The 14229-nt window shown below is 47.9% G+C and overlaps 1 protein-coding gene across 2 annotated transcripts in view; it reads left to right on the forward strand.

Moving 5' to 3' along the window:
- Gatad2a (GATA zinc finger domain containing 2A) overlaps window positions 1–14229 on the forward strand; it is an 86209-nt gene that overhangs the window by 23154 nt on the left and 48826 nt on the right. The window lies entirely within an intron of this gene.

Consider the following 14229-nt stretch of genomic DNA (forward strand, 5'->3'; position numbering starts at 1 on the left):
GTGGGCGAGTGGCGTGGGGTGGGGGTCCATGCGAGGGTCGGAGGTCCCGGCCCGGCGGCGGCGTTGAAGCGGCGGCGGTGGTGGCGGCGGCGGAGGATCCCGTGTCAGAATAAGAGTCCCCGCGCGCCCACGCCTGCAGGGCCGGCCCTCTCCCCCCACCCCCCCTGTCCTGCTTGGGCTCGCGCTCTTCCTGCTTGACCCCGGGGAGCCACGGGACCCTTCCCTGTCTTGGTTCCTGGCTGCCTCACGGCCCTCCACTTTAAATTTGCCTCCGGGTCTATGAGGTGGTTCTATTAATTTCTTTCTTTTTTTTTTTTTCTCTTCCACCTGGAACGGGTTGGCATCAGTGACTAGACAGCAGCAGCTGGCCTTTTAAAGGGATTAATGCCAAGAATCGGAATTGATCACTTCAACAAGGAAAGGCTTCTGGGCAGGCCGCAGCCGCAGCCGGACACTGATACGGGTCTGCGCTCCCTGGGACCCAGAAATGAATGGGGATCCCTTATTAGGACCTATATGGCAGTCTGGGGGGTGTGTTTCCTCCCTGCCCCTGCAGTTTAGCAGAGGTTGCAAGTTCTATGTACCTGACCCCACTGCAGGTAGTTTACCCTTATCTCGAGGCTTGGGAGTCTTTAGGACAAAGTCTGGGTGAGTCTTCTGAATGTTAAATTTTATTCTTCACGGCACTTCTTTTTGTTTTCTAAGAGTACACAGCACTCCCCACTTCTGTTAATTTGTGTGTGTCCATTCACAAAGCGACACCTGGTTGTGGACGGAACCCAGTATGCAGAGTCTCAGTCTTTTTCTGGTTCTTCGGTGGTTACAACTTTAAAGCAATATTATACTACAGCACTGTTCGTGAATGCCCTCCAGTCTGTAGCGTAGACCTGGCTCTCAGATTCGAGAACCTACTGTGTGGGTGTGCCAAGTTTCCTTTGCAGATACAGCAAGTACCAAAAAAGACCCCTTAGATTCAGGGTGTGAAATGCCTACTTTCCTTTTGAGGAATTGCAGCTTCAGCAGGTCCTGCTGTCTGCCCAGCACTCCTCAGAGGGGCAGAGGTGGGCTTCTGTGGTTCCCTCTTCATTAGAGGTTGGGAATGCTACTGTTTCAGCCAGCCTCTGAGAATTTCCCCAGCTCCAGAACATGAGACAAGCTCCTCGTAGCTCTGCATGGAGGCGGCAGTAATCTGTCGCCAGAACACCATGCTAGCCTTGCTGTGTCCCTGGAGAACAGAATCCAGCTGGCCTTTGAGGGGCACAGCCCTTGAGGAGCTGTTGCTTCAGGCTCAGGAAGCAGTAAGTGTGGGAGTTTTGAGAGTAGTTCCCTCGGCTTTGTTCACTCACTACCCACCTCTCATTCTTCATTTGCTCCCTAAAATTCTAAAACTTTTTTTCTTTTTTTTTTTTTTTAAATGTTTCTTTATTGTGTGTGTGTGCTCATGAGCATGTGTGGAGTCAGAGGACAACTTTCAGAAGTTGCTTCCTCCACCATGTGCATTCTAGAAAAAGGGCTTAGGTGATGAGGCTTAGAGGCAAGCATCTTTTTCAATTGAGTATCCCACCACAACCCTCTCTTTAATTCAAGGCTTGCCTTTCTTTTTGGAAGCAGTGTAGTGCAGGAAATGAGAGTGTTTGTGTATTACTGATTGGTCACCATGCCTTGTTAGTTCCACTTTGATGACATTTCTTTCGTGTCATGTCACCTGTATTAATGTGTCATTTGACAGGCCCTGTGATGGCACGTTGTGATGGTGACGGATTTGTACAGTGTCTGGGCTCGAGCTTCCTGGGGAAGCTTTCTGGAAGCTGTTGTGTCCTCATACTGCCCCACCCCCACCCCCAGGAAGGAGCTATTTTCTGTTGGTTTGGTTTTCTTTTTGAGACAGGGTGTCACTGTAGTCAAGGCTGGTTTAGAACTTATTCTATAGCCCAGGCTGTCCCCAAACTTGGTACAGCCCTCAACCTTTATTTGAGTAATGAAGCATATTTTTAACACTTAGATGCTCAATTCTCCAGTAGCTGTCTGACTTGTTCTGCATCAATTATTCTGTGAATTTCTGGCATTGCAAGTAGTGATTTGCAGATTGATTTATTCAGTGCATATCATTGTGCATACTGTGCCTGTGGCTCTGACTAGTAATCCCTGCTCGGGAGAGGTGCAGTGAAATTAGTGGGCCAAGAAAACTTAGAGGGGACAGAAGGAGAAGGGCTAAACGGCCTTGTGGGCCTGCAATAGGGGCTTTTCCCTTTGGGGGAGTCACATAATAAGTGGGGGTTGAGTACATCAAGAGAAAAAGGGAGAGTGTTTGGATGAAGAGTGCTTGAGTTGAAGCCAGACTGAAATTGTTCAGTGTGTGAGAGAGAGAGCTCGAGTGTGCACACAAGCTCCCCCTCCTCTGGGTGCTACCCCCCCCTCCATGACAGGCTTGGCAGGCTGGCAGCTGGGATTTCCCCTGAGAGCCGTGGGACTCCATCAAAGGGGGCCAGACAGCTCAGGCCAGGACTTTGCTAGGTCTGAACAGACAACTGAAAGGATGGGTGGCAAGCAGCACCACACTCAGCTATCTGTTGTTCTGGAGAAAATTAAGAGAGTTGGGCTTAAGAGCAGCCCCAGCACAGCAGCTGAGTGCCTGGGTTTTGAGAAAGCTTCTGCCTGGACTCCAGTGTTTCTGTCCCTCTCAGGGAGCAGCAGGGATATTTTCTCTGCCCTCATAATTGAAGTAATTTTAATTTATGCTCAGTGTAGAGAGCTGGGAAGATTACGAAACAGGCTGGTAGGTGCAGTCTTAGAGGAGCATGGCTGGGGTTTCCTACGAAGAACCAGAAGAACAAGTTATTGGTGCCACAGTTTGAGGCTGAGTGTGGTCATGGATGCTGCTTCAGGGGTGACAGACTATCAGGTGGCAGGACTGACTTTCGTGTGCCACCTGTACAAAGTGGCCTTTTCGGGTTGAACTAGGAACGCACAGCAAATTAGAAGTTCCCAGACTAGGGGAAAGAAGAATGTCCATTCTGCCTGGGTCTGGAAGATTCCTGGAGCATAGTGTGGTCCAGGACTTTTCAATCAGGAGGAATGTCAGACTTCATTCCCCCATTTCTCCGCCTCCCCGAGCTTTCTAGGCTGTATTTGTGACCTCTTTTTGTCTGATGAAAATGTAGGTTACTCTTTTAGAAGACAAAGGAATTTATTTTAATAGAGTACCTATAGGTAGCCTCAGGATGGGACTGAGAGCTCACAGCTTGTCCAGTCAGGTCCTCTTGCCATTTCTGCGGGGTACACTGGCCTCTTCTCTTCATCCTTAGAGGAAGCACTTGTTTTTTCCTGATGACATTTTTAGGGATTTACATTCTGTATTTTGTTCTAGTTTCAGTTCTGGGGTCCTTCATATGAAAGAAAGGGCTGGTGACACTTCTGTTAGAGCCCAGAGTACCCATCTGCACTGGGGGTTGGGGAGGGGAGAGGAGCTCCTAGGAGGTCGTGATGGAAGTTGTGTTGGTTTGAGGCTGAAGGACCCTGGGGACTACTTGTCCCTAGAGATAGTGAGGTATCTACTAGGTGGAGCTGTGGAAGGGGAGAGAGTAAAGGCCACTTGTCTGAAAGATTTCTTACCAACTCCTCAGCATGACCCCACCTGGCTAGTTTGATCTTTCTGTTCTACAGCCTGGCTGAGGTAGTGTCGTTGAGTGCTTTAGACTGCTGCATGGCCTGACTTAGCCTGCTTTGCCAGGGTAGGAGCCCCGCCTGCCACTGCTAGTGACTGGCTGCTGCTGAACCGCCCTTTGGTCTCCTTTTCTGGAAAAGGGGTGGAGCTTTTGATTTGCTTGGGGAAGCTGTGTTGGGAGTTAGTGAGATAAGGAATGCTCACAATCCCTTCATGCCTAGGGTGTGGGCATGGGCTTCACATTGGAGTGCTGTGAGGGATGCCAGGCCATAGTGCACTCCTGTATGGAGCACCCTTCGCTCTGGAACTGATCGTCAATGTCTGCACCCTGTGGAATCTCGCCTCAGCTTTGTGCCACAGCTTGGTCTCATGTTCCGTCCAGATGAAGGAGGCAAAGTCCGGGACCATGAGGAGGTGCTGGAAAGTGTCACCTTCTAGGCTGTTCTGAAGAACTCATCCCCCACCTTTCTTCCTTTCTCATTCTCTTTCACTCTCTCTTGCTCTCGCTAAGTCTCAACTCGTCTCAGACGTCTCTGGCAACACCAAATGGCCAGGTTGGCTCTGTCCTTCTCAGGAAAGAAGGCAGCCGCCTTATAGTGCCCAGCACCCTGGTTTCAGGGGAACCTCTAGCTGTTACTGTGTAGATCTGCCATGGACCCTTTGCAAGCTATGGATTCTACCTAACTTTTTGTCATCCACTGCTGGGTTGTGGAGTGGTGCACACAGTGGCCCCTAGGAGCACTAGGGTCCTTCATTTTTCTTTTTCTTTCTTTTTTAATTTTTATTTATTTATTTTTTTGGTTTTTTGAGACAGGGTTTCTCTAGGTAGCCATGGTTGTCTGAGACCAGGCTGACCTCAAACTCACAGCCTGCCTCTGCCTCCCCAAGTGCTGGAATTAAAGGCTGTGCCACCACACCGAGCTGTGCTTCATTTTTCTAGCGTCCTTTCTGCAGAACAGCTCTCCAGGTAGCTCTTTGGCAGCTTGAATAGGCAAACGGAGCTGTCTGTGACCTCTCAGGTTAACCTTTTTTCATCTTGGGTGGGCCACCTGGCCACATAGCCTCTGCTTTTTGATTTCCTAGGATGGCTATGAGAGAAGTGGAAAGTGTCAGCAAACAAGGCATCCCAGCTTCCACTCGTCTCACCTTGGAGCCAAAACCTCCCCAGTGAATCACTCAGATTCAGCAACTGGGTCTTTCTTTTTTTCTTTGTTTGGGTGTGGTGGGGTGGTGGTGGAGGATAAGGTTTCGCTCTGTGGCCCTGACTTCCTGGAACTCACTCTGTAGACCTCAGTTCTCAGAGATCCACCTGCCTCTGCCTCCCAAGTGCTGGCCGTGAGCCACTACTGCCTGGCTATTTTTTTTTTTCTTTTCTTTTTTAAATATAATTGGTTGCCATTGTATAGCCCTGGCCTGGAGTTTGTTATGTGACTGGGTTTTCCTACCACAAGCCAAGGGTGTGTAGGTGGGTTTTTTTTTTTTTTTTTTTTTTTTTAAGATTTATTGATTTTATTTTGTGTATGAATATTTTTCTTGCATGTACCAGGTGCTTGGCTGGTGTCTGTGGATGTCAGAAGAGGGCATGAGATCCCCTGGATTTGGAGTTACAGGTGGTTGTGAGCTACTTTGTTCATGCTAGGAATGGAACCTGGGTCCTCTGCAAGAGCAGCCATTGCTCTTAATTGCTGAGGCATCTCTTCAGCCCTGAGTGTGGAGGGTTTGGGAGCAGGATTCTCATCTGCATGTTGGTCAGACTATCCAGAAGGAGAGAGGAGCACCTGTATAATAAATGTGATTTCTGCCCTTCCCCAGCACTGTTCCAGACACAGCTTCTGCAGCAGCTGGCCTTTGAACTGGCACTCAGGAATACCATCACCACCTTAGCTGGCTGCTTACTTCTGTTGGTGACCTGGGTTCAAGTCTACATTTCTGGTCTTTTGAGTTTCCAGATGTGAGTTTTGTGGTAGAGATACAGAGCTGTAGTTCCTTGTGTCCTCATCCTTATTTGTGTTCACAAATGGAACAATTTTTCCCCAGCTGCCTTTGGATGTTTGACTAGGAAAACAAAGCAGCAGAAAGCATTCTGTGTGCACATCCTCTATCTTGTTTCTTTGAGACAGAGTCTCTCTGAGCCTGGAGCTCACTTATCCCAGCTTGGTTGGCATCCAGCAAGACCCAGCAATCTTTATATCTCTTCCCCCACTACAGCACTGGGGTAGGCACAAGCCTGTGAACAGCAGGTCCTTCTAGGTTATTTAGTTAGCCCCTGCTTCCTGTTTTTTGACTGTAGCCCAGGCTGGGCTTGAACTTGCGATGGTTCTGCCTCTGCTTCTTGAAGCTGGAATCATAGTTATGTATCATGAGTACTAGGTTAACGAAAGAGCTGTTTGTCTTGGAGCTGGATTGAATTGGTTGAGTCACTTAGCCTGTGGCATACTTGGCTTGGGTGCCATTGACTGGATGCCTGCCCTTTCTCCGATGTCTCATTTGGTGCCCCAGCTTGTGAGCAGGTCTACTCTTACAAGTGGTGGGATTTCCTTAAAGGGGTTCTTGAGCCAGCTCCTTTTAGGGGGTTCTGTCATGCTCATTGATCAGAGCACTGTTCTTGGTGTGCTTGCCTTTTATTCTTCATCTTTTTTTTTAGATTTATTTTTTATTTTATGTGTATGATTATTTTACCTGCATGAATGTATGTGTACAGTGTGCGTGCCTGATACTGGAGGAAGCCAGAAGAGGGTACCAGATCTCCTAGAACTAGCATTACAGATGGTTGTGAGCTGCCATGTGGATTCTAGGAATCGAACTCAGGCCCCCTACAAGAATAGCTAGTGTTCTTAATCACTGGACATCTCTGCACTCCCACTTGCCTTTTTCGTTTTCTTTAACTTTTTTTTTTTTTTTTTTTTTTTTTGAGGCAGGATTTTTCTGTATAGCCTTGGCTGTCCTGGACTTGCTTTGTAGACCAGGCTGTCCTCAAAACTCAGAGAGATCTGCCTGCCTCTGCCTCCCAGAGTGCTAGGATTACAGGGGTATACCACTGTGCCCCACTGGCTTGCCATTTTCTTAACTTGCTTGATAGATGAACTTTTCACTCCAGGAAAGTTTGCTTGCTTGTTTGAGACAGGATCTCACTGGGTAGCTCTGGGCTGCCTAGAACTTTTGATAAGTTGACCAGGTTGCTCTCGAACTCACAGAGATGCACTTGCCTCTATCTTCTGAGTGCTGAAATGAAAGCGTTATGTCTAAAAGGGATTATTTTTCAGAGATTTCCTTTTTTTGTTTGTTTTTTGTTTGCATGAATGTGTACTGTGTGTATACCTGGTGCCAGCAGAGGCCAGAATAGAGTGTGGGATCCCCTGGAATTGGAGTTGTAGATGGTTGTGAACCACTATGTGGGTTGATATCTGGGAACTGAACCAGAGTCTGTGCAAGAGCAGCCAGTTCTCTTAACCACTGAGCCATCTCCAACCTGTTTTTGGTTTTGCTTAAACATTTTTGCAGCAAAGTTTTATGTAATCTTTTCTCCTGTCCACCTGTAGAAGTCATGTTTCCTGGTGCTGAACCCTGGGGAAGAAAGAGGTAGGAGCTTGACATCAGTAATGAGTGGTACTGCCTGCTTTATTTATTTTTGCTGTTTGAGATTGGGTCTTTCTAGGTACCTGACTGTCCTGGAATTCACAGAGGTTCACCTGTCTTTGCATTCTGAGTGCTGGGGTTAAAGGTATGCATAACTGCGCCCAGCTGTTTATTGTTGTATGTGGGTTCCAGAGAATGGACTTAGGTTGCCAGAGTTGTAGCACACAAGCGCCTTTACTACGCTTAGTCATCTTTCTGGCCATTTTGGAGTTTTTTTTGATATTGAGTCCTGAGTGTGAGTGACAGTCTGATTATATTTGTCATGCATTAGAAATGGAACTGTTAGGCCAAGGGTGCTGCTTAATGCTACTAGCATGCTAGAGGCCCTGAGCCTAGTACCACAGTAAAATAAAAAGTAGCTTTTTGGGACTAAGGAGATAGCTCCTGGGTAAAGCTGGTGTGAGGGCCTGAGTTTGGATACCTAGAACCTCCAAGTAAAGCTGGATACAGAGCATCCACTTATGATCCTAATGCTCCTACAGATGTGGAAGTGAATATAGAATACTGGGATACTTCAAGGGTTAGCCATCCTATTGTAAGCAGCAGTGAATGCTTAGAAAAGGACATTCTGTCTGCAGGTGAAACCTTAGGTTTTCCCCTTAACCTCTATACATGAGCCTTGAGGTGTGTGCACCAGATTGGCACACACACAGATTTTAAAAAGCATCTTTTTGGGTAGCAGACAGGTAGGTGTACCTTCCGTCCTGGCTTTCCTCTGTGCTCTGCTCTGCTGAATCTCCATTCTTCATTGTGAGCCAGGTACAAACAGGAACAAACTGGTACAAACTGGAGATTTGGGCCCCAAAAGGGGAGAGACTTCCCTCCACTGACTTGCAGAAGGAAGGAGCCTGGCAGTTGGCCCATCCTAGAAGATCCCTGGTCAGTCTGTCTGACCTGTGGTTTATTTTAGGTTTGCTCACAGGTTTGATCAGTTTGTTTATATAGGTCCACTGGCCAGTTTCCTCCCTCCTGCCCTTGTCGGCATTTGAGCCTGAGGTTATTGTGGGTGTCTGCCAAGGAGAGGACAGGACATGGGGAGGAAGTGATGTAGGGTTGCTTCAGGAATCTCAGGGCTGCTTTCTGCCCCAGAAATCTATTAGATGATGGTTTAAAGTTTAAGCAGCACTTCCCAGTCTCATTAGGAAAGTAAATCAGGTAACTGTATGCACACTTGAGGTCCAGAATTGGCCCTTGCAGTGGGAAGCAGCAAGCAGAGCACCTGTCATTCTCACAGCAGCTCTTACAAGCCAGTTCAGGGGGAGGTAAGATTGGCATGTCCTGCTGAGGGTAATGTTGGCAGAGCATTCTGTCTTGCATAATCCCCTAATCTGCGCTGGAGTTAGAATTGCAGGCCCTGTGCATGCTGCATGTCTGGCTGCCCTTCTTGTATGGCTTTTATGTCTGGAGAAGTCCACTTTGGTTACTGGGGTGCTTCTCACAGTTGCACAAGAGAGAGGGAGCCGAGGGCCTTCCAGGATCTTGGTAAACCAGGCTCTTGGTTTGGGTTTGAATAGGTTACTTTTCTGATGCTAGAGATTTTGGGGAGTGCAGCGGGCTTTTCCTCTTTCTAGAGACAGAGACAGCAACAAGGATAGGTGGCTCCAGGCAAGGAACTTGTGGAATGAGGAACCTAGAGGCTGCTTCTTGTTGACAACGATGGAAGCTCCCTGTATGTTGTCATGACTTGCTGCAGAAGCAGGAAGGAGACTGAGCTGCTCTTCGTCGTCAGTGAGACTCCTGAATGGGAAAGCCACTGTTGGTGTGTGTGTGTGTGTGTAACCCAAGGCCTTGTGCATGTAGGCAAGAACATTAGCACTGAATGCCTCCCATCCAGAGGCTGGCATAGAGCGCTTCCTAGCACAACTGAGGTTCAACCCTAGAAAAGAAAAAAAACAACAAATTTGTGGACATATAAGAGCCTAAGGTACCATTGTGATCCTGGAGTACAGTGCAGCTCAGGGTTTTCATCTCTACTGAAGTGACTGGCTGGAGCAAGGTGGGAGTCTCTGAACAAACAGAGCTGCTTAAGGTAGGCTGGGATGGCTGATAGGAACACAAGTGTGGCCAAGTGGCCCCAGTCCCTGCCCAGTCACCTTTTGGGGCTGTGAGAAGCCTCTTTTTACTCAGGGTTCAATAGGATATCTCTGTGCAACCTTCTCCCACTATCCTAGGCAGGGATATGGCTACTTCCCCTCTGGACCTGGGGTTTATGGACAATGTAATGGGCAATATTGGGAAGCACAGTCTGTTGTTGCTGTTGAGTACTTACATGGAAGAACCTGAAATTACCTGTGCAGGACTGTGTAAGTCTCTGTGTGAGGAAGCCCTGGGGGAGGGGCAGACTGTGGGCAAAGGCAGATTGACGCTGTCACAATGTTGGGTTTGCCTGCCTGAGTGAAAGGGGATAGGTGTTAGAGACACAGTGGGAAGACTGGTGGTTAGCTGGAGTCAGGGACTAGGGAATTTTTTGTCTGTTTGCTTGACAGCTGTTGGGAGTCTCTTCCAGGCTGTGCTCCTGCTGAGGCCTGGGATCCTGTGGTAGGAAAGGTGGCCCTCACATGTCCTTGAAGGGCACTGAGCTGGGTAAAGGGAGGAGGCATGATGGAGTGCTCTGAGACAAGGAAGGACAGTGAGAGCCTGTTTGGGATAGCAATTGAGTGAGGACTGGAAGGATAATACAGATTCCAAGATTGGGTCTGAATTTCTTTTTTGTTGTTGTTATTGTTACTGTTTTTGTCTTGTTGTGTTCAAGACAGGGTTTCCTTGGGTAGCCTTGGCTGTCCCAGACTCTCTTTGTAGACCAGGCTGGCCTCGAACTCAGAGATCTGCCTGACTTTGCCTCCTGAGTGCTGGGATTAAAGGTGTGCGCCACCACCACCCTGCTCGATCTGGGTTTTAGGGGTGCAAAATTGGTAGGCAGAGAGGGAGAGACCTGGTACTGGAGAGGCTAGATGTGATTGAGGTAGGTCATAGCTCTGGGCGGCCTTTTTTCTGAGTGGACATGTGTTGAGCCCATGTGGCCATGTGACCATCTGTGTTCTGGTGAGCCCGACCCTGAGAAGTTATGTTTGGAGTCTAGCTGTGCCAGGTGAGAATGTGGGGAGAGCTAAGATAAAATAATGGCAGGCCTCTAGCATATGCAGGAACAGCCTGGTGAGGGACAGGTGAATGCAAATTAGAAGGACCCAAGCCTTAGCTGGAAAAAGTGCTTTCCAGCAAGTCCAGGATCTAGGAAGAGGCTTGGATCCGATACTAGAGAACAGTTTGGGGCCTCATGTGGTCTATATTCTGAGGCTATTCAAGCTTGGAGGATTTTAAGTTGTTTTTATGTAAAATTACATTTTTGAGACAGGTCTCATGTAGCCTATACTGACCTGGCACTTGCTATGTAGTCAGGGCCAGCCTTGAACTCCAGTTTTTCTGCTTCCATATTTCAGGTGTGAGTCACCACGTCTGATCTGGCTTTTTATTTTTAGTCAGGGTCTCATCATAGCTCAGGCTGGGCTCAAACTCAGGATTGTCCTGCTTTGGCCCTTTATGTGTGAGCCGCTTTACCTGGTGTCCAAAATGAGTTTTTGGAGCCTTTTCTAGAAAGACCCAGGGAAGGAGTTAGGATGATGACTTGGCAGGTAAAGATGCTTGGTTTTATGACATGCACATGCATACCTCACTGACAGGGGGAGAGAGAGAGACAAACTGACAGACTGAGAGACTGACTAGAGAGATGGCTCAGCAGTTAAGAGCACTTGGCTTTTCTTCCAGTGCACACATGTAAGACCAGGGCATGTAAGACAGTCTGGGGACTGGAGAGATGAATCAGTGTCTGAAGTGCTTGCTGTGCAAGCATGAGGACCTTAGCTTTGAATCCTCAGCGAGAGCAAAGGCTGTAATTCAGTATTCACTGTGGGGTGACGAGATAGAGGCGGGAAAAGACTTGTAGTTTGCACATCCAGCTAGCCTGCCTTAAGTAGCAGTGACAGGCTATGCCTTGAGGTGGAAGGTGAAGACTGACACCATCTCTGACCTTCATGTGTGGGCGCCCATGTGCACACATACAAGATAATTCCCCTGAATCATGTTATTCTAGTGACTGTTGTGATGGTGTAATGCACTGCTCAGACGGTTTTGAGTTTTGGCTCTTCTGGCAGGCTTGGGAAGTGTCCCCCAGGACACTGGCTTGAAAGTGGGGAGGAGTGTGGTTGTAGGTAGGCTTGGATCAAAATGACTAGGCATGTAAGTGATCACCAGGTCTCTGTCAGGGCCCTGCTTGGAGGCTGGGTGGGGTGAGCCGTGCTGTGCTCTGGTGACCACTTACCTGAACAGTCCTCTGCACACAGTTTCCCCCCTCTGAAACAGGGTATCCTTATATAGTTTGGGCTGCTCTTATATAGTTTGGATTCTGCCTCAGTTTCCTACCACTCTGGCTGCAGACATACTTTGTGTGATGACCCTAATTGGTTCCTGTGAGGTTTTGAGCTCTGATTGTGTGTATCTATTGGAGTTGAAGGTAGAGATGGCTGTTGGTTTATAGAACCGGCATAGGATTTGTCTGTAAGTCTCCAGACCCCTTTCCTCTGTTTGTAGGTTGGCAGGCATGCACTCTGAAGTTAGTGCCCTGTCAATAGGGGCTGGTGGTTGTTCGCTGTGCACCTGGGGTTTTTAAAAGAAAAGGTGAGGATTGATCTGCAGCAGTTCCTAAGTCTGCCTAAAGCCCCCAGATCCTGCTGGTGTATACAGGGCTCTACTGGGAGTTCTTGGAAGGTTAGTAAAGGGTTAAATCAGTGTGTATATTTAGGAGGGGACTCTTAGGTCTAAAATGCCCATCTTAGTTTGGGGATGTTAGATGGGGCACTCTACAGGTCTGATTGTTCGAGGTGCTGAAGTAGTTCAGATCTCTGCCTGGGACTGGGCTATTGAGGGCCCAGGGATAGGGTCCCATCAGAGTCAGTAGTAGAGCCCAGACCCTCAAGTGCAAAGCATTCTAACACTGTCCACATCTGAGAGACCTGGGTAGTAGCTTTAACTTCTTAGCTTCAGAGGTTTGTTTTTTTCTTTTTTTTCTTAATTTTATTTTATATGCATTAGTGTGAAGGTGTCAGATCCCTTGGAATTGGGGTTACAGACAGTTGTGAGCTACCATGTGGGTGCTGGGAGTTGAACCCGGGTCCTTTGGAAGAGCAGACAGTGCTCTTAACCACTGAGCCATCTCTCCAACCCAGCTTCAGAGGTTTTTTTTTTTTGCCTGTCAAGTGGGCTGTCAAAGGGAATACCTCATGTGAAAGGTACAGTGATGTAGACATTGAGTGTCATGATGGCAGTGCCTCCTAACAGTGGGTGGGTGGGTGGGTATCTCCTGGCTGTGGTGGGGTTAATGTTGGTAGCCCTTGGCTCTGGTTATGGTACTCACAGGATATTTATTGGACACAAGAAGACCAACCTTTAAAAAGCTACCAGCATGTAGACCTTAATTATTTTATTTGCTCGTTATCTTGGGTTGCCAGTCTGGTGGACACTTGCAGAGGTTCCTGAAGGTGCAGGTTTGTCCAGTGCTCACAGGTACCAAGCCCTGTTACCTGGGAATGTAGAGGTGCTAGGGTCATAAGGTCGCATTCCTTCAGAGGTGGTGGTTAAAGGGGAACAGTCTTTACACTGCAGATCTCCCTGTGGCTGTTTCTTTAGTTATAGGTTTTTTGTTTTAAATAAGCTTTTGTGGGACAATGAGGCGGCTCAGTAGGTAAAGGTGATTGAGTTTGATCCCTGGGTCTCACATGCTGAAAAGAGAACCAACTCCATAAAGTTCTGTGACCTCCTCATGCAGAGATACAATGAAGAGGGTCCCAGGCAGCTGGAGTAATGGCTCAGTGGTTAAGGGCACTCTTACAGAGTACCAGGATTTGATTTCCAGCTCCTGCATGGTATCTCACAACAATCTGTAACTTTTCTTCTGTGGGATCTGATATTGTCTCTGGCATCTGTGTGTATCAGTCATGCGGTACACTGACATACAGGCAAAACACTCATACACATAAAAGTAACATAAACATGCTCTAGGAGTCAGACAGGTCTTTGTAAGATTGATGCCAATCTCATCTATTAATAGTGAATTTCTGGCCAGCTGAGGATATGTGTGTGTGTCTTGAAAATAAATGAGTAAATGAATGTACTTAAGTAAAGATTGTGTGTGGATGTGTGGGGTAGTCTGTGTGTGCACATGGAGGCCAGAGGCAAGACTGTCATCTTAAAACATTTCTGATGGGTGTGGAGACACACACCTTTAATCCCAGCACTTGTAAGGAGGATCTGTAGGTTTTAGGACAGCTAGGGCTACAAAGTGAGACCCTGTCTTTTTTTTTTTTTTTTTTCCTGTTTTTAAATCTTTAAATTATATATGTGTGTATGTGTATTTGTGCATGAGTGCACTGCCACATTTGCACATGTGAAAGGTCAGAGGACAACTTGCAGAAGTTGGTTCTCCTTCTACCATGTAGGTTAAAGGCCTTAAATTCAGGGTGACAGACATAGCTAGTCCCTTTACCTCAGAGTCATCTTGTGGGCCTCAGATTTGCTTGCTGAGCCTGTATCTCTGCTGACTTGGCCAACTGTTGGCTAGTGAGCTTCAAGGAGCATCCAGTCTCCACCTCCCCAGTGCTGGGTTAACCAGGACCTCACCTGGTTCTTCGTGCTGGGCTGCTGGGCGTCCAATTGCTGATTGTTCTCTGACTAAGCTGTTCCATCACAGGCCCTCCCTCCCTCCCTTCTCTGTCTTTGTCTCCAGATTCTCACTGTGCATCCTGGCTTGAACTCAGAGACCCACCTGCCTTTTCCTCTTGAGATTAAGGACCTATGCCACCACACCCAGCTTGCTAACTTGCTCAATGCCTGCCTTCCTTCCTTCCTTCCTTCCTTCCTTCCTTCCTTCCTTCCTTCCT

This window comes from Psammomys obesus, unplaced genomic scaffold, assembly GCF_907164565.1.
Source record: "Psammomys obesus unplaced genomic scaffold, mPsaObe1.curated_primary_1811, whole genome shotgun sequence".
In the NCBI taxonomy this organism is placed as follows: Eukaryota; Metazoa; Chordata; class Mammalia; order Rodentia; family Muridae; genus Psammomys; species Psammomys obesus.